The sequence below is a fragment of the Lissotriton helveticus genome, chromosome 2_1, assembly GCF_964261635.1.
Source record: "Lissotriton helveticus chromosome 2_1, aLisHel1.1, whole genome shotgun sequence".
NCBI lineage: Eukaryota > Metazoa > Chordata > Amphibia > Caudata > Salamandridae > Lissotriton > Lissotriton helveticus.
The window spans coordinates 240,139,572-240,155,490 of NC_136059.1; positions in this window are offsets into that span (position 1 = coordinate 240,139,572).

Sequence of the window (15,919 nt, forward strand, 5' to 3'; positions counted from 1 at the left end):
CACTCTCTCTTACAACTCTCTCCCCCCTCTCCATTTACTTACACAAATCTCGCAGATACCACAAGCAGCAGTGCCCGCACTACCAAGCCTTCTGTTATGCCACATCTCTCAGCTTACATATTCCGTCTCTCTTTCTTTTACTCTCCACGTTTCTGCCTCTTTCACTCTCTCTTCCAACTCTCTCCCCCCTCTCCATTTACTTACACAAATCTCGCAGATACCCCAAGCAGCAGTGCCCGCACTACCAAGCCTTCTGTTATGCCACATCTCTCAGCTTACATATTCCTTCGCTCTTTCTTTTACTCTCCACGTTTCTGCCTCTTTCACTCTCTCTTCCAACTCTCTCCCCCCTCTCCATTTACTTACACAAATCTCGCAGATACCCCAAGCAGCAGTGCCCGCACTACCAAGCCTTCTGTTATGCCACATCTCTCAGCTTACAGATCCCTTCGCTCTTTCTTTTCCTCTCCACGTTTCTGCAAATCGTTCTGTTATGCCACATCTCTCAGCTTACAGATCCCTTCGCTCTTTCTTTTCCTCTCAACGTTTCTGCCTCTTTCACTCTCTCTTACAACTCTCTCCCCCCTCTCCACAAATCTCGCAGATACCACAAGCAGCAGTGCCCGCACTACCAAGCCTTCTGTTATGCCACATCTCTCAGCTTACATATTCCTTCGCTCTTTCTTTTCCTCTCCACGTTTCTGCAAATCGTTCTGTTATGCCACATCTCTCAGCTTACAGATCCCTTCGCTCTTTCTATTCCTCTCCACTTTTCTGCCTCTTTCACTCTCTCTTCCAACTCTCTCCCTCCCTCTCCAATTACTTACACAAATCTCGCCGATACCCCGAGCAGCAGTGCCCGCACTAGCGAGCGTTCTGTTATGCCACATCTCGCAGCTTACATATTCCTTCGCTCTTTCTTTTACTCTCCACGTTTCTGCCTCTTTCACTCTCTCTTCCAACTCTCTCCCCCCTCTCCATTTACTTACACAAATCTCGCAGATACCCCAAGCAGCAGTGCCCGCACTACCAAGCCTTCTGTTATGCCACATCTCTCAGCTTACAGATTCCTTCGCTCTTTCTTTTACTCTCCACGTTTCTGCCTCTTTCACTCTGTCTTCCAACTCTCTCCCTCCATCTCCATTTACTTACACAAATCTTGGTGAGGCACAGGCAGCAACAGTGCAAGCTTCCCTCACACACAGAGCAGGTACAGCACAGGCAGCAACAGTGCAAGCTTCCATCACACACGGAGCAGGTACAGCACAGGCAACAGCAATGCAAGCATCCCTCAAACACGGAGCAGGTACAGCACAGGCGGCAACAGTGCAAGCTTCCCTCACACACAGAGCAGGTACAGCACAGGCAACAGCAGTGCAAGCTTCCTTTACACATGGAACAGGTACAGCACCGACAGCAGCAGTGCAAGCTTCCCTCACACATGGAGCAGGTACAGCACAGGCAGCAGCAGTGCAAGCTTCCCTCACACATAGATCAGGTACAGCACAGGCGGCAGCAGTGCAAGCTTCCATCACACCTGGAGCATGTACAGCACAGGCAACAGCAATGCAAGCTTCACTCAAACACGGAGCATGTACAGCACAGGCAGCAACAGTGCAAGCTTCTCTCACACACAGAGCAGGTACATCACAGGCAGCAACAGTGCAAGCTTCCCTCACACACAGAGCAGGTACAGCACAGGCAGCAACAGTGCAAGCTTCCATCACACACGGAGCAGGTACAGCACAGGCAACAGCAATGCAAGCTTCCCTCAAACACGGAGCAGGTACAGCACAGGCAACAGCAGTGCAAGCTTCCCTTACACATGGAACAGGTACAGCACCGACAGCAGCAGTGCAAGCTTCCCTCACACACGGAACAGGTACAGCACAGGCAGCTCTGAACAATGTGCCTGACCTTATAGCAAGGTGAACTATCCCTTTCTTTCTATAAATTGAGATAAGCCTAGTAGTAGATGTGTTAGCTCCTACTACTAGTTTCAGTGTCTATTGTCACATTTACTTTGAACTATACATTCCTAAAGCCATATGTGTGTGTGCCCATTAATCCCTGGTGCTGTACTTCACCGTCCCTCAACCCTTTTCTAGTGAAAAAAGGGGGAGGGGGATTGGCAACGCCTCACGGGAGCAACCACCATGGAGAATGTGTCAAACTGGTACTCGCTTGACTCCCCACTGTATCATCATCAGCAGTTGCCAACCGTAAAAGTAAAGTGGATCAAAAAATTGTGCTAAAGAAAACAAAACTCCCTGTAGTGATGTGAATGACCCAACTACGTGATAGGGCCTACCCTACCGCAGATACCCCAAGCAGCAGTGCCCGCACTACCAAGCGTTCTGTTATGCCACATCTCTCAAGTTACAGATCCCTTCGCTCTTTCTATTCCTCTCCACATTTCTGCAAATTTCACTCTCTTCCAACTCTCTCCCTCCCTCTCCAATTACTCACACTTGGTGAGGCACAGGCAGCAACAGTGCAAGCTTCCCTCACACACAGAGCAGGTACAGCACAGGCAGCAACAGTGCAAGCTTCCATCACACACGGAGCAGGTACAGCACAGGCAACAGCAATGCAAGCTTCCCTTAAACACAGAGCAGGTACAGCACAGGCAGCAACAGTGCAAGCTTCCCTCACACACAGAGCAGGTACAGCACAGGCAACAGCAGTGCAAGCTTCCCTTACACATGGAACAGGTACAGCACCGACAGCAGCAGTGCAAGCTTCCCTCACACACGGAGCTGTTACAGCACAGGCAGCAGCAGTGCAAGCTTCCCTCACACATAGATCAGGTACAGCACAGGCGGCAGCAGTGCAAGCTTCCATCACACACGGAGCATGTACAGCACAGGCAACAGCAATGCAAGCTTCCCTCAAACACGGAGCAGGTACAGCACAGGCAGCAACAGTGCAAGCTTCCCTCACACACAGAGCAGGTACAGCACAGGCAACAGCAGTGCAAGCTTCCCTTACACATGGAACAGGTACAGCACCGACAGCAGCAGTGCAAGCTTCCCTCACACACGGAGCTGTTACAGCACAGGCAGCAGCAGTGCAAGCTTCCCTCACACATAGATCAGGTACAGCACAGGCGGCAGCAGTGCAAGCTTCCATCACACACGGAGCATGTACAGCACAGGCAACAGCAATGCAAGCTTCACTCAAACACGGAGCATGTACAGCACAGGCAGCAACAGTGCAAGCTTCCCTCACACACAGAGCAGGTACAGCACAGGCAGCAACATTGCAAGCTTCCCTCACACACAGAGCACGTACAGCACAGGCAGCAACAGTGCAAGCTTCCATCACACACGGAGCAGGTACAGCACAGGCAGCTACAGTGCAAGCTTCCCTCACACACGGAGCAGGTACAGCACAGGCAGCAACAGTGCAAGCTTCCCTTACACACAGAGCAGGTACAGCACAGGCAGCAACAGTGCAAGCTTCCATCACACACGGAGCAGGTACAGCACAGGCAACAGCAATGCAAGCTTCCCTCAAACACGGAGCAGGTACAGCACAGGCAGCTACAGTGCAAGCTTCCCTCACACACGGAGCAGGTACAGCACAGGCAGCAACAGTGCAAGCTTCCCTTACACATGGAACAGGTACAGCACCGACAGCAGCAGTGCAAGCTTCCCTCACACACGGAGCAGGTACAGCACAGGCAGCTCTGAACAATGTGCCTGACCTTATTGCAAGGTGAACTATCCCTTTCTTTCTATAAATTGAGATAAGCCTAGTAGTGGATGTGTTAGCTCCTACTACTAGTTTCAGTGTCTATTGTCACATTTACTTTGAACTATACATTCCTAAAGCCATATGTGTGTGTGCCCATTAATCCCTGGTGCTGTACTTCACCGTCCCTCAACCCTTTTCTAGTGAAAAAAGGGGGAGGGGGATTGGCAACGCCTCACGGGAGCAACCACCATGGAGGATGTGTCAAACTGGTACTCGCTTGACTCCCCACTGTATCATCATCAGCAGTTGCCAACCGTAAAAGTAAAGGGGATCAAAAAATTGTGCTAAAGAAAACAAAACTCCCTGTAGTGATGTGAATGACCCAACTACGTGATAGGGCCTACCCTCCCGCAGATACCCCAAGCAGCAGTGCCCGCACTACCAAGCGTTCTGTTATGCCACATCTCTCAAGTTACAGATCCCTTCGCTCTTTCTATTCCTCTCCACATTTCTGCAAATTTCACTCTCTTCCAACTCTCTCCCTCCCTCTCCAATTACTTACACAAATCTAGCCAATACCCCGAGCAGCAGTGACCGCACTAGCGAGCATTCTGTTATGCCACATCTCTCAGTAAACAGATCCCTTCTCTCTTTCTATTCCTCTCCACTTTTCTGCCTCTTTCACTCTCTCTTCCAACTCTCTCCCTCCCTCTCCAATTACTTACACAAATCTCGCCGATACCCCGAGCAGCAGTGCCCGCACTACCAAGCCTTCTGTTATGCCACATCTCTCAGCTTACAGATCCCTTCGCTCTTTCTTTTCCTCACCACGTTTCTGCAAATCGTTCTGTTATGCCACATCTCTCAGCTTACAGATCCCTTCGCTCTTTCTTTTCCTCTCAACGTTTCTGCCTCTTTCACTCTCTCTTACAACTCTCTCCCCCTCTCCACAAATCTCGCAGATACCACAAGCCGCAGTGCCCGCACTACCAAGCCTTCTGTTATGCCACATCTCTCAGCTTACATATTCCTTCGCTCTTTCTTTTCCTCTCCACGTTTCTGCAAATCGTTCTGTTATGCCACATCTCTCAGCTTACAGATCCCTTCGCTCTTTCTGTTCCTCTCCACTTTTCTGCCTCTTTCACTCTCTCTTCCAACTCTCTCCCTCCCTCTCCAATTACTTACACAAATCTCGCCGATACCCCGAGCAGCAGTGCCCGCACTAGCGAGCGTTCTGTTATGCCACATCTCTCAGCTTACAGATCCCTTCTCTCTTTCTATTCCTCTCCACGTTTCTGCATCTTTCACTCTCTCTTCCAACTCTCTCCCTCCCTCTCCAATTACTTACACAAATCTCGCCGATACCCCGAGCAGCAGTGCCCGCACTAGCGAGCGTTCTGTTATGCCACATCTCTCAGCTTACAGATCCCTTCGCTCTTTCTTTTCCTCAACGTTTCTGCCTCTTTCACTCTCTCTTCCAACTCTCTCCCCACTCTCCATTTACTTACACAAATCTCGCAGATACCCCAAGCAGCTGTGCCCGCACTACCAAGCCTTCTGTTATGCCACATCTCTCAGCTTACAGATTCCTTCGCTCTTTCTTTTACTCTCCACGTTTCTGCCTCTTTCACTCTCTCTTCCAACTCTCTCCCTCCATCTCCATTTACTTACACAAATCTTGGTGAGGCACAGGCAGCAACAGTCCAAGCTTCCCTCACACACAGAGCAGGTACAGCACAGGCAGCAACAGTGCAAGCTTCCATCACACACGGAGCAGGTACAGCACAGGCAACAGCAATGCAAGCTTCCCTCAAACACGGAGCAGGTACAGCACAGGCAGCAACAGTGCAAGCTTCCCTCACACACAGAGCAGGTACAGCACAGGCAACAACAGTGCAAGCTTCCCTCACACACAGAGCAGGTACAGCACAGGCAGCAACAGTGCAAGCTTCCATCACACACGGAGCAGGTACAGCACAGGCAACAGCAATGCAAGCTTCCCTCAAACACGGAGCAGGTACAGCACAGGCAGCAACAGTGCAAGCTTCCCTCACACACAGAGCAGGTACAGCACAGGCAGCAACAGTGCAAGCTTCCCTCACACACAGAGCAGGTACAGCACAGGCAGCAACAGTGCAAGCTTCCATCACACACGGAGCAGGTACAGCACAGGCAACAGCAATGCAAGCTTCCCTCAAACACGGAGCAGGTACAGCACAGGCAACAGCAGTGCAAGCTTCCCTTACACATGGAACAGGTACAGCACCGACAGCAGCAGTGCAAGCTTCCCTCACACACGGAGCAGGTACAGCACAGGCAGCAGCAGTGCAAGCTTCCCTCTCACATAGATCAGGTACAGCACAGGCGGCAGCAGTGCAAGCTTCCCTTACACATGGAACAGGATACAGCACCGACAGCAGCAGTGCAAGCTTCCCTCACACACCGTCACACACCCTCAGCTTCACACACCCTCACTCACCCTCACACACACACACACACACACACACACACACACACACATACAACAACAAAAGGAAGAATAGAAATAAACTATCCTAATCCACACTCTAACTCCAAGATAGAAATCCTGAGTCCTAATTCACCCTAATAAACTAACAGCCTAATTCACCCTACAAATACACCCTCAAGATACGCAACAGAAAGACATCCTAGAAAATAACAACCAAAGTAAAAATACGCCATCCTAATGCACCAGCCAAATAAACAATCAAATAAAACTAAACAAAACACAATATAAGTAAAGACTCAAAAAATAGCCTCCTATTCCACCCTATTCAAAGAAATGATTGTGCATTTAACAGATAGATAAGTTTTATGCCATTTTCTGAGACAAAAACAAATTTTTGCACGCAATTAAAAACAAAGGGGACAAAACGTAGTCGTGCATCAGATACGTTACACACAAAATCTACTTCCCAAATGTGAGCTACAGCATGCAATGATGTTTATCAAGCTTCAGGTCACCAAACCAAAAATTATTCGGACAAAATAACACCAACAAAAGAACGAAGAAATATCTGTCAGGATGCGAGGACGAGGATGTACAAACACAAAAGTAAAACAGCCTATTTTTAACTTGGGTAATAAACAAGCACTATTCATCCCGTAAATGGGACGGATTAAACACAATTGTCACGAGTTACACAAAAAGCCGTAGGCATATAACAATAGCAGTTCATCACACGGAATTACATCAAATATAAAAAACATATTACGCAACTTGGATTCAGCGCTAACATCATCAATAAACATTACATATGTCTCTTAGCTTCACAAAACAACTCGTAATACAATTAATACTTTTGAAGTGTACAATATTCATGGCGAAAAGAGTACTTAGAAACTCAAAGAACAGCTCTTGTACGTCAAATAACAAACAACTGCTAATAATACATTACATAACACTTTACGAAAATAAATACATTACATATCGAAGAATAAAAACAAGACTTTAATTACATTACATAATATTCATTTCGAAATATTACAAACAAAAAAATACAATGTCAACATTATTAAAAATACACTCCTATTCATTCGTTAACTTAAACATACTATAGGTAGTAAATAAAAACACTTACTTACATATAAATTACATAAATAACTAAAATAATTACAATCGCTAACAAAATATGTCACTATTTATATAAATACACTCATAATTATTAACTAATTTATGCATACTATCAATACTACTTTAAATTAGATTAAAAAAACACGTCGAGGAAATCTCTTACCTATCATACGACACACCAACAGCACACGAACAGGAACACGCCTTCCGCATCCCGCTATTCTCCATGTTCTGGAGAATTCCACCGATTACGTATGCAAATCGGAACGCGACGTCAAAAACGTAGCGCTCCGATTGGCTAAAAAATATGTCAATCAAAAAAAAGACGTAACGGTAGGAAATATAAAAAAAAACTACAACGCTAACCTGTTAAATGTAGGTAGCGTTAAGGTGGCGCTTTGCGTCCGACATTTTAATAAAAAAAAAAAATCAACATCAACCCCTCACCCTCAATAACACTCAATCACCCTCAACACATCACCCTCACTCACCCTCACTCACCCTCAATCACCCTCAGTCACCCTCACCCTCACTCACCCTCACTCACCCTCACCCTCACTCACCCTCACCCTCACTCACCCTCAATCACCCTCACCCTCACTCACCCTCACTCACCCTCACTCACCCTCACCCTCACTCACCCTCATTCACCCTCACTCACCCTCACTCACCCTCACCCTCACTCACCCTCAACCCCTCACCCTCACTCACCCTCACCCTCACTCACCCTCAACCCCTCACCCTCACTCACCCTCAACCCCTCAGCCTCCCCCTCACTCACCCTCAACCCCTCACCCTCAACACATCACTTACCCTCACTATCACTCACCCTCAGTCACCCTCACTCACCCTCAACCCCTCACCCTCACCCTCACTCACCCTCAATCACCCTCACCCTCACTCTCCCTCACCCTCACTCACCCTCAACACCTCACCCTCAATCACCCTCACCCTCACTCACATTCAACCCCTCACCCTCACCCTCACTCACCCTCACCTTCACCCTCTCACCCTCAACCCCTCACCCTCACTCACCCTCAACCCCTCAACCACCCTCAACCCCTCACCCTCACTCACCCTCACTCACACTCACTCACCCTCACTCACCCCCACCCTCACTCACACTCACTCACCCTCACTCACCCTCACTCACCCTCACCCTCACTCACCCTCACCCACACTCACCCTCACCCTCACTCACCCTCAACACCTCACCCTCACTCACCCTCAACCCCTCACCCTCACCCTCACCCTCACTCACCCTCAACCCCTTACCCTCAATCACCCTCACCCTCACTCAGCCTCAACAACTCACCCTCACTCACCCTCAACCCCTCACCCTCACTCACCCTCAACCCCTCACCCTCACTCACTCTCAATCACCCTCACCCTCACTCACCCTCACTCACCCTCACCCTCACTCACCCTCACTCAGCCTCAGCCTCACTCACCCTCAACCCCTCACCCTCACTCACCCTCACCCTCACTCACCCTCACCCTCCCTCAACCCCTCACCCTCACTCACCCTCATCCCCTCAGCCTCACCCTCACTCACCCTCACTCACCCTCACCCTCACTCACCCTCACTCACCCTCACCCTCACTCACCCTCACCCTCACTCACACTCACTCACCCTCACTCACCCCCACCCTCACTCACACTCACTCACCCTCACTCACCCTCACCCACACTCACCCTCACCCTCACTCACCCTCAACACCTCACCCTCACTCACCCTCAACCCCTCACCCTCACCCTCACCCTCACTCAGCCTCAACCCCTTACCCTCAATCACCCTCACCCTCACTCAGCCTCAACCCCTCACCCTCACTCACCCTCACCCTCACTCACCCTCAACTCCTCACCCTCACTCACCCTCAACACCTCACCCTCACCCTCACTCACCCTCACCCTCCCTCAACCCCTCACCCTCACTCACCCTCACTCACCCTCGCCCTCACTCACCCTCACTCACCCTCACCCTCACTCACCCTCACCCTCACTCACACTCACTCACCCTCACTCACCCCCACCCTCACTCACACTCACTCACCCTCACTCACCCTCACCCTCACTCACCCTCACCCACACTCACCCTCACCCTCACCCTCACTCACCCTCAACACCTCACCCTCACTCACCCTCAACCCCTCACCCGCACCCTCACCCTCACTCAGCCTCAACCCCTTACCCTCAATCACCCTCACCCTCACTCAGCCTCAACCCCTCACCCTCACTCACCCTCACCCTCACTCACCCTCAACTCCTCACCCTCACTCACCCTCAACACCTCACCCTCACCCTCACTCACCCTCACCCTCCCTCAACCCCTCACCCTCACTCACCCTCACTCACCCTCGCCCTCACTCACCCTCACTCACCCTCACCCTCACTCACCCTCACCCTCACTCACACTCACTCACCCTCACTCACCCCCACCCTCACTCACACTCACTCACCCTCACTCACCCTCACCCTCACTCACCCTCATCCACACTCACCCTCACCCTCACTCACCCTCAACACCTCACCCTCACTCACCCTCAACACCTCACCCTCACCCTCACCCTCACTCAGCCTCAACCCCTTTCCCTCAATCACCCTCACCCTCACTCAGCCTCAACCCCTCACCCTCACTCACCCTCAACCCCTCATCCTCACTCACCCTCAACCCCTCACCCTCACTCACCCTCAACCCCTCACCCTCACTCACCCTCACTCAGCCTCACCCTCACTCACCCTCACTCACCCTCACCCTCACTCACCCTCACTCACCCTCACTCACCCTCACCCACACTCACCCTCACCCTCACTCACCCTCAATGCCTCACCCTCACTCACTCTCAAACCCTCACCCTCACTCACCCTCAACACCTCACCCTCACCCTCACTCACCCTCAACCGTTCACCCTCAACCCCTCACTCACCCTCACTCTCACTCACCCTCACTTACCCTCAACCCCTCAGCCTCACCTTCACTCACCCTCACTTACCCTCAACCCCTCAGCCTCACCCTCACTCACCCTCACCCTCACCCTCACTCACCCTCAACCCCTCACCCTCACTCATCCTCACTCTCATTCACCCTCAACCCCTCACACTCACTCACCGTCACCCTCACTCACCCTCAACTCCTCACCCTCACTCACCCTCAACACCTCAGCCTCACCCTCACTCACCCTCAACGCCTCACCCTCAACACCTCACCCTCACTCACCCTCACCCTCACTCACCCTCAACCCCTCACCATCAACACCTCACCCTCAACCCCTCACCCTCACTCACCCTCACAACACATATTGTGTTACAATAGGTGTCACATTTGCGGAAGATAAAACTATCTAGAGATGTAGCATAACGACCAGAGCTGCCATATAAGTCACGTAAATTCTAAACATGTTGCATTCCAAATGCTATAGGTGTCACATTTGCAAACGTTATAACTATTGGCATTGTAAATGACAAAGCCATCAATATAGCAATTTTAACATCGCAAAAAAAAAAAAATTATGTCATTTACAAGACCAATAACTACAAGTTTTCTAATGCGATACTTATTGCATTCCAACCCCACTCATCCACGCAACGCCACTCACACACGCAACGCCACTCACACACGCAACGCCACTCACACACGCAACGCCACTCACACACGCTACGCCACTCACATACGCAACGCCACTCACACACGCAACGCCACTCACACACGCAACGCCACTCACACACGCCACTCATCCACGCAACGCCACTCATCCACGCAACGCCACTCATCCACGCAACGCCACTCTTCCATTTGCAAAAAGAAAAATGTCTAACTATTCTATTGCGAGACCTATTGCATTTCCAATGCTTGTTGTCATTTTTGTCTTGTTTAGTTCAATAAATTGCGCTCTAATTTTCTAACCAGGTGTGAAATATTTTCATATTTTTACTGTTTTACTGTCATAAATGTTGCACAACACATTAAACATTGCCTCCTGAGTTAAGCCTACCTGCTCTGTGCAAGCTACCATAGGGTGAGCACAGGTTAATTCATGGTGTGTTATTGACTTACCCTGACTTGAATTGTGGCCCCTATTTGGACAGGGTGCATACCTTTGCCAACTAGATACCCAATTTCTAACAGAAATTGATCAGAATCTAAGCACAAAGCTTTATCTTTGGACAAAATGTTCCTGTGGGGTAAGGTCAAAGGGTGTGGCTGATGAGGGTCCTTCTGTGTCAGAGCTGTTGGTTTTGGTGGCTAAAGCTCAGTGAACAAACCTAGTTTTCTTGCCCATCTTCAGCAAGACTGCCCTGGCCAAGCTTCAGCATCTTGTCCCGATACTCCAAAAGAGGAAATAATTACTCCAAGTTCCGTCAAATTTCCTTGTAGTCAGTCTTGCAGTTCATAGGTCCCCAAGACAGGTGTCATGGAATCAGATTTTTCTCCAATCATGTCTCATGTAGTATCAAGTGCTCTGTGGTCAGCATGGCCTCTAGGTATCAGAAATCATCTCTGTATTTTGTGTCCCTGAAGCAAGCAAACAGGAGGCCAGCCACTTGGTCCTTGAAAATCGATTGCGGGCCGTGTGTGCCAGCAGGATGCTGGAGTCTTCTAGTCCCAGTAGGAGTCAGGAGCCTGCTTCAATTAGGGCCTTCTTCTTCTTCTTCAGAGGGAGTCTTTCCATGTCCTGCAATTTTCAGAGGAGGTCGTGGTTGAGGTGCCAGAGTTATTCTGCACACTAACCAGTGATTGAAAAAAATTCTCTTACCCACTTCTTACTATTTTCTCAAAGCCACTACCTACTTTTACAGCACTTCCTCATCATCTTACTGCAAAATTACCCACAAGCACCTACTTCAAGATGACAGAACTCAGCTGCCATCAGGCAGGTCTGTCTCCAGTTCCTTAGCCACACCTTTAATTACATGAGCTGTTGTTCCATCTGACAGAGTCACAACTGCGTCACTCCCTTACTGTGACTAGAGCTAGGGTCTCTGGAAGGGTCCCGGGAATATGAGAACTTCTCTGCAGCATCTCTAAGTCAAAAGAGCTAGTGCTAAAACTGCCCTTTGTTCTTCAAACGGTTCCTGTTTATTCGTGTGTAGCTGTTACCTACTAAGTGGTCAGCAGTTAACATGTGCATTTTCTCTTCATGGACAGAGGTAGGCTATTTTCCTCTGAACTAGAGTTATAAAATCTCTCAGCTAAAGATTTGTATTTCAGTTCAGGCGCTGCAGTGAGTGGTGGAGCTGGTGTTAAGCCATTTCAGCCTCAGGCAGCCTGAAGTACATGTTTTAAACATTACTTTTCCTCTTGTTACCAAAAAACATATTTCTCCATTAGATGCGATTTTGAAAACTAAGTAGGAAATATCTTTGAAGCATTTTTTCTAACGTTTTGTAGAAAGGAAAATTTGTAATCCCATTTAGGGCTGTTTGGGGAAAAGTATTGGGAAGGCACAGCTTTTTGGGGTTTTATTTTACTGTAAGAGAACATTATGCCCAATATGTTATGTTATGATATGTTAATATGGCTTATATAGCGCGCAGCTAAGGAGAGTGAGACGCACAGAGATCAGAAAACATAGAGGCTAGCAGAAATATCTAAGTTAAGCTGAAGGAAAAAGTTTTGTAGTATTACCTATTTTAACATATGTATACTCTTCCCTGTGGGCTTACAAGGCACACTTTAAGGGGCAAAGGGTGACATTTCAATATATAAAACATGCTTTTTCTACATGGCAAAGACACATTCCCCTGCCAAGTGCACTCCAGTGCATTTTAACTACAGCCCAGCTTGAGCACAGTGGTGCTCATGGTAGACATATACTTTGTCATATATGTGGGTGATGTAAATCCACACTTCAGCCCACATATGACATTTACATTCCAAATCATAGGTGCATTTTCACTACATTCTAGAATGGGTTATGGGACATTTATATAGACCAATTTGATTAAAACAGCTTTAGCAAATTTGCTAGAGTGCCTTGTCTGTGTGACGTTGGGGAATTATGTACTTGATGTGCATGTACTAGTCAGTGAAGGGGGAAAGAGGAGTACCCTGTTGCATGGTGTGATCTTGGTGTTACCAATGTGTACAAAGGGAGCATATGGTGTTTGATAGGCAATTATAGAAAAATGAAGGTCTCTATTTTTTGTTGCTGTAAAGGTGGTGAAGAGGACTACTAAGTCCCCAAAAAGTATAATTGTTGATGGCCTGGGAAAGTATAGTATACTTTTTTATAGTGATGTCATGAGGTAAGAACTGTGATGTTGCTGAGGTAGGCAAGAGGAATGTCTTGTCACAAAATGAAACCTGGAAGAGCCGGCCGCGCCCGGCCGTTGCCTGCTGCCTGCCGCCTGCCTCACTGCCCGTTCTCTATTATACCTTAACTCTTTTATCTGCATCCACCTAGTGATCTCCACACACATGGCTAACCTACTATATGCAAGTCAGGAGCTCCATTCCTTTAACAGATTTCCTCCCTCTGAGCAAAATATAAATTTTTCCCACACAATGGACGCCATAGGGTGCCATGATGGTCCATCCTCTACTCTAACAAGCCACAACAGTTTAGATAATAACAACTCAGCGTTTAACTCTAACAACATACAGGGTTATATTGTAATGCTCAATCCCTCCCTAAGCATGCCATAGAAATCTGGACTCTACTTGATTTGGAGAAACCAGATATATTTTTCATCACGGAAACCTGGCTGCGAGAGTCCTCCACCGCTGACATTTCCTTAGCCTTCCCCCATGACTACCAGCTGAGTAGAGTGGACAGGAATGATAAGAGGGGTGGAGGTCTAGCCATTGCATTTAGAGCTAACATCAAACTTACTATAATTGATACTCTTAGTGCAGACTGGGCAGAAATGTGTATCTTTAAAATTACAGCCTATCTAAGGGATCCTGGATGGGAGCTATACTCTACGGCCCCCCAGGCAGTAAAGACCACTTCTCTATTTGTCTCACGGAGATGATCGCCCCACATGTTCTGATTGCTGACAATTTTCTGCTACTGGGAGATTTTAATTATCATATTGATCTCTCCAATGACCTACACTCAATCGATCTCATTTCCAGCTTAGGCACCTTAGGGCTTAAACAAACAGTGAATGGTCCCACTCACACAGCCGGCCACACCCTAGATCTCTTATTTACAAATTCTCCCAATGTAAAGGTTGACCCACCTCTGCCTGTTCTCTGGTCTGACCGCAAATTCGATATACCATCATATCTACCTGCCAAAAAGACGCTGTAACAGAACCAACATGAAAATAAATCTGGAATCTTTTTCCTCACATTTTATTACTCCCCCGTTGTCTAATCCTAACCACCCTAATGGTGCAGCCAATCTGCTAGAAGTTTCTGTCTGTCAGGACCTTGACAAAATTGCCCCAAAGAAAAAAGTTAAATGTTTTCACAAATTCCCACCCTGGTTCACTCCTGATCTAAAAATAGACAAATTAGTGGCCAGGAAGGCCGAACGTAAATGGAGACACTCAAAAAGCCTTATTGATCGTAATGATTATAACGTTTTACGTAGGCGTTATCTAGATCACATTGCCTCAGCAAAAATATTTACCTGGGGGAAAGAATTAATAAAGCCTCCAATTCCCATAAAGATTTGTTTAAGATTCTGAAAGAATTTACAAACCTTGCTTCTACAACTAGCTTCACAGGAGTGGGTTGACTCTCTATCTACCTTCTTTGTAGATATAATTGACAGTATCTACAGCCAGTTTCCCCACACTACCACTCAATCACCAATTTAGAGACTAGATGACAATTGCTCTTTGATGGCTTACATCCTTAATGAATTCTCTGAATTCACGCTGGAAGAAGTCACCCTGGCACATAAGAAAGTGAAATCAGGTTCTACCACTGACCCAGTTTCCTCTCAGGTTCTATCAAAAATCAGTCTGTTATTCCCAGCTTAACTAGACTTTTTAACCTCTCGTTACTACATTCCTCGGTACCTGCTAGGTGGAAGGAGACTATAGTTAGACCCATCCTAAAGAAGCCCACCTCAGATCCTGAACTGCCTAATAATTATCGACCAATCTCCCTTCTTCCCCTGTTCAGTAAAATCCTGGAGTCACTGATAAACGGGCAATTAATCAAACACCTGGAAAACAATAAAGTGTTAGATCCTTCTCAGTCAGGACTTTGGGCAATCCATAGTACCGAAACGGCCCTTTATAGAAGTGGTGGATAGCATTAGACTCTCTCTGGACAACCGAAAATCCACCATCTTGGTCCTTTTGGATCTGTCGGCTGCCTTTGACACATCTCCTACACCATGATTTTGGAGCACCTGTGGGAGGCGGGTGTCAGAGGCCCCGCATTGGCTTGGTTCAGGTGTTACTTGAGCGATCGAACTTCCAGAGTTAAAATCGGTGCTTTTACCTCCAAGAGCCAATCCATCAACAGGGGTGTCCCCCAGGGATCCATTTTGAGCCCTACACTTTCCGACTTATATGTATCGCCTCTGACTAAAGTTATCAAGTCCCACGGCTTCCACACACTGTTGTACGCCGATGATACGCAGTTGGTAATTACTCTCGGACCTGACGTTGCTGATACTAAACATAGATTCAGGCAATGCATGCTGGATATAAACAACTGGA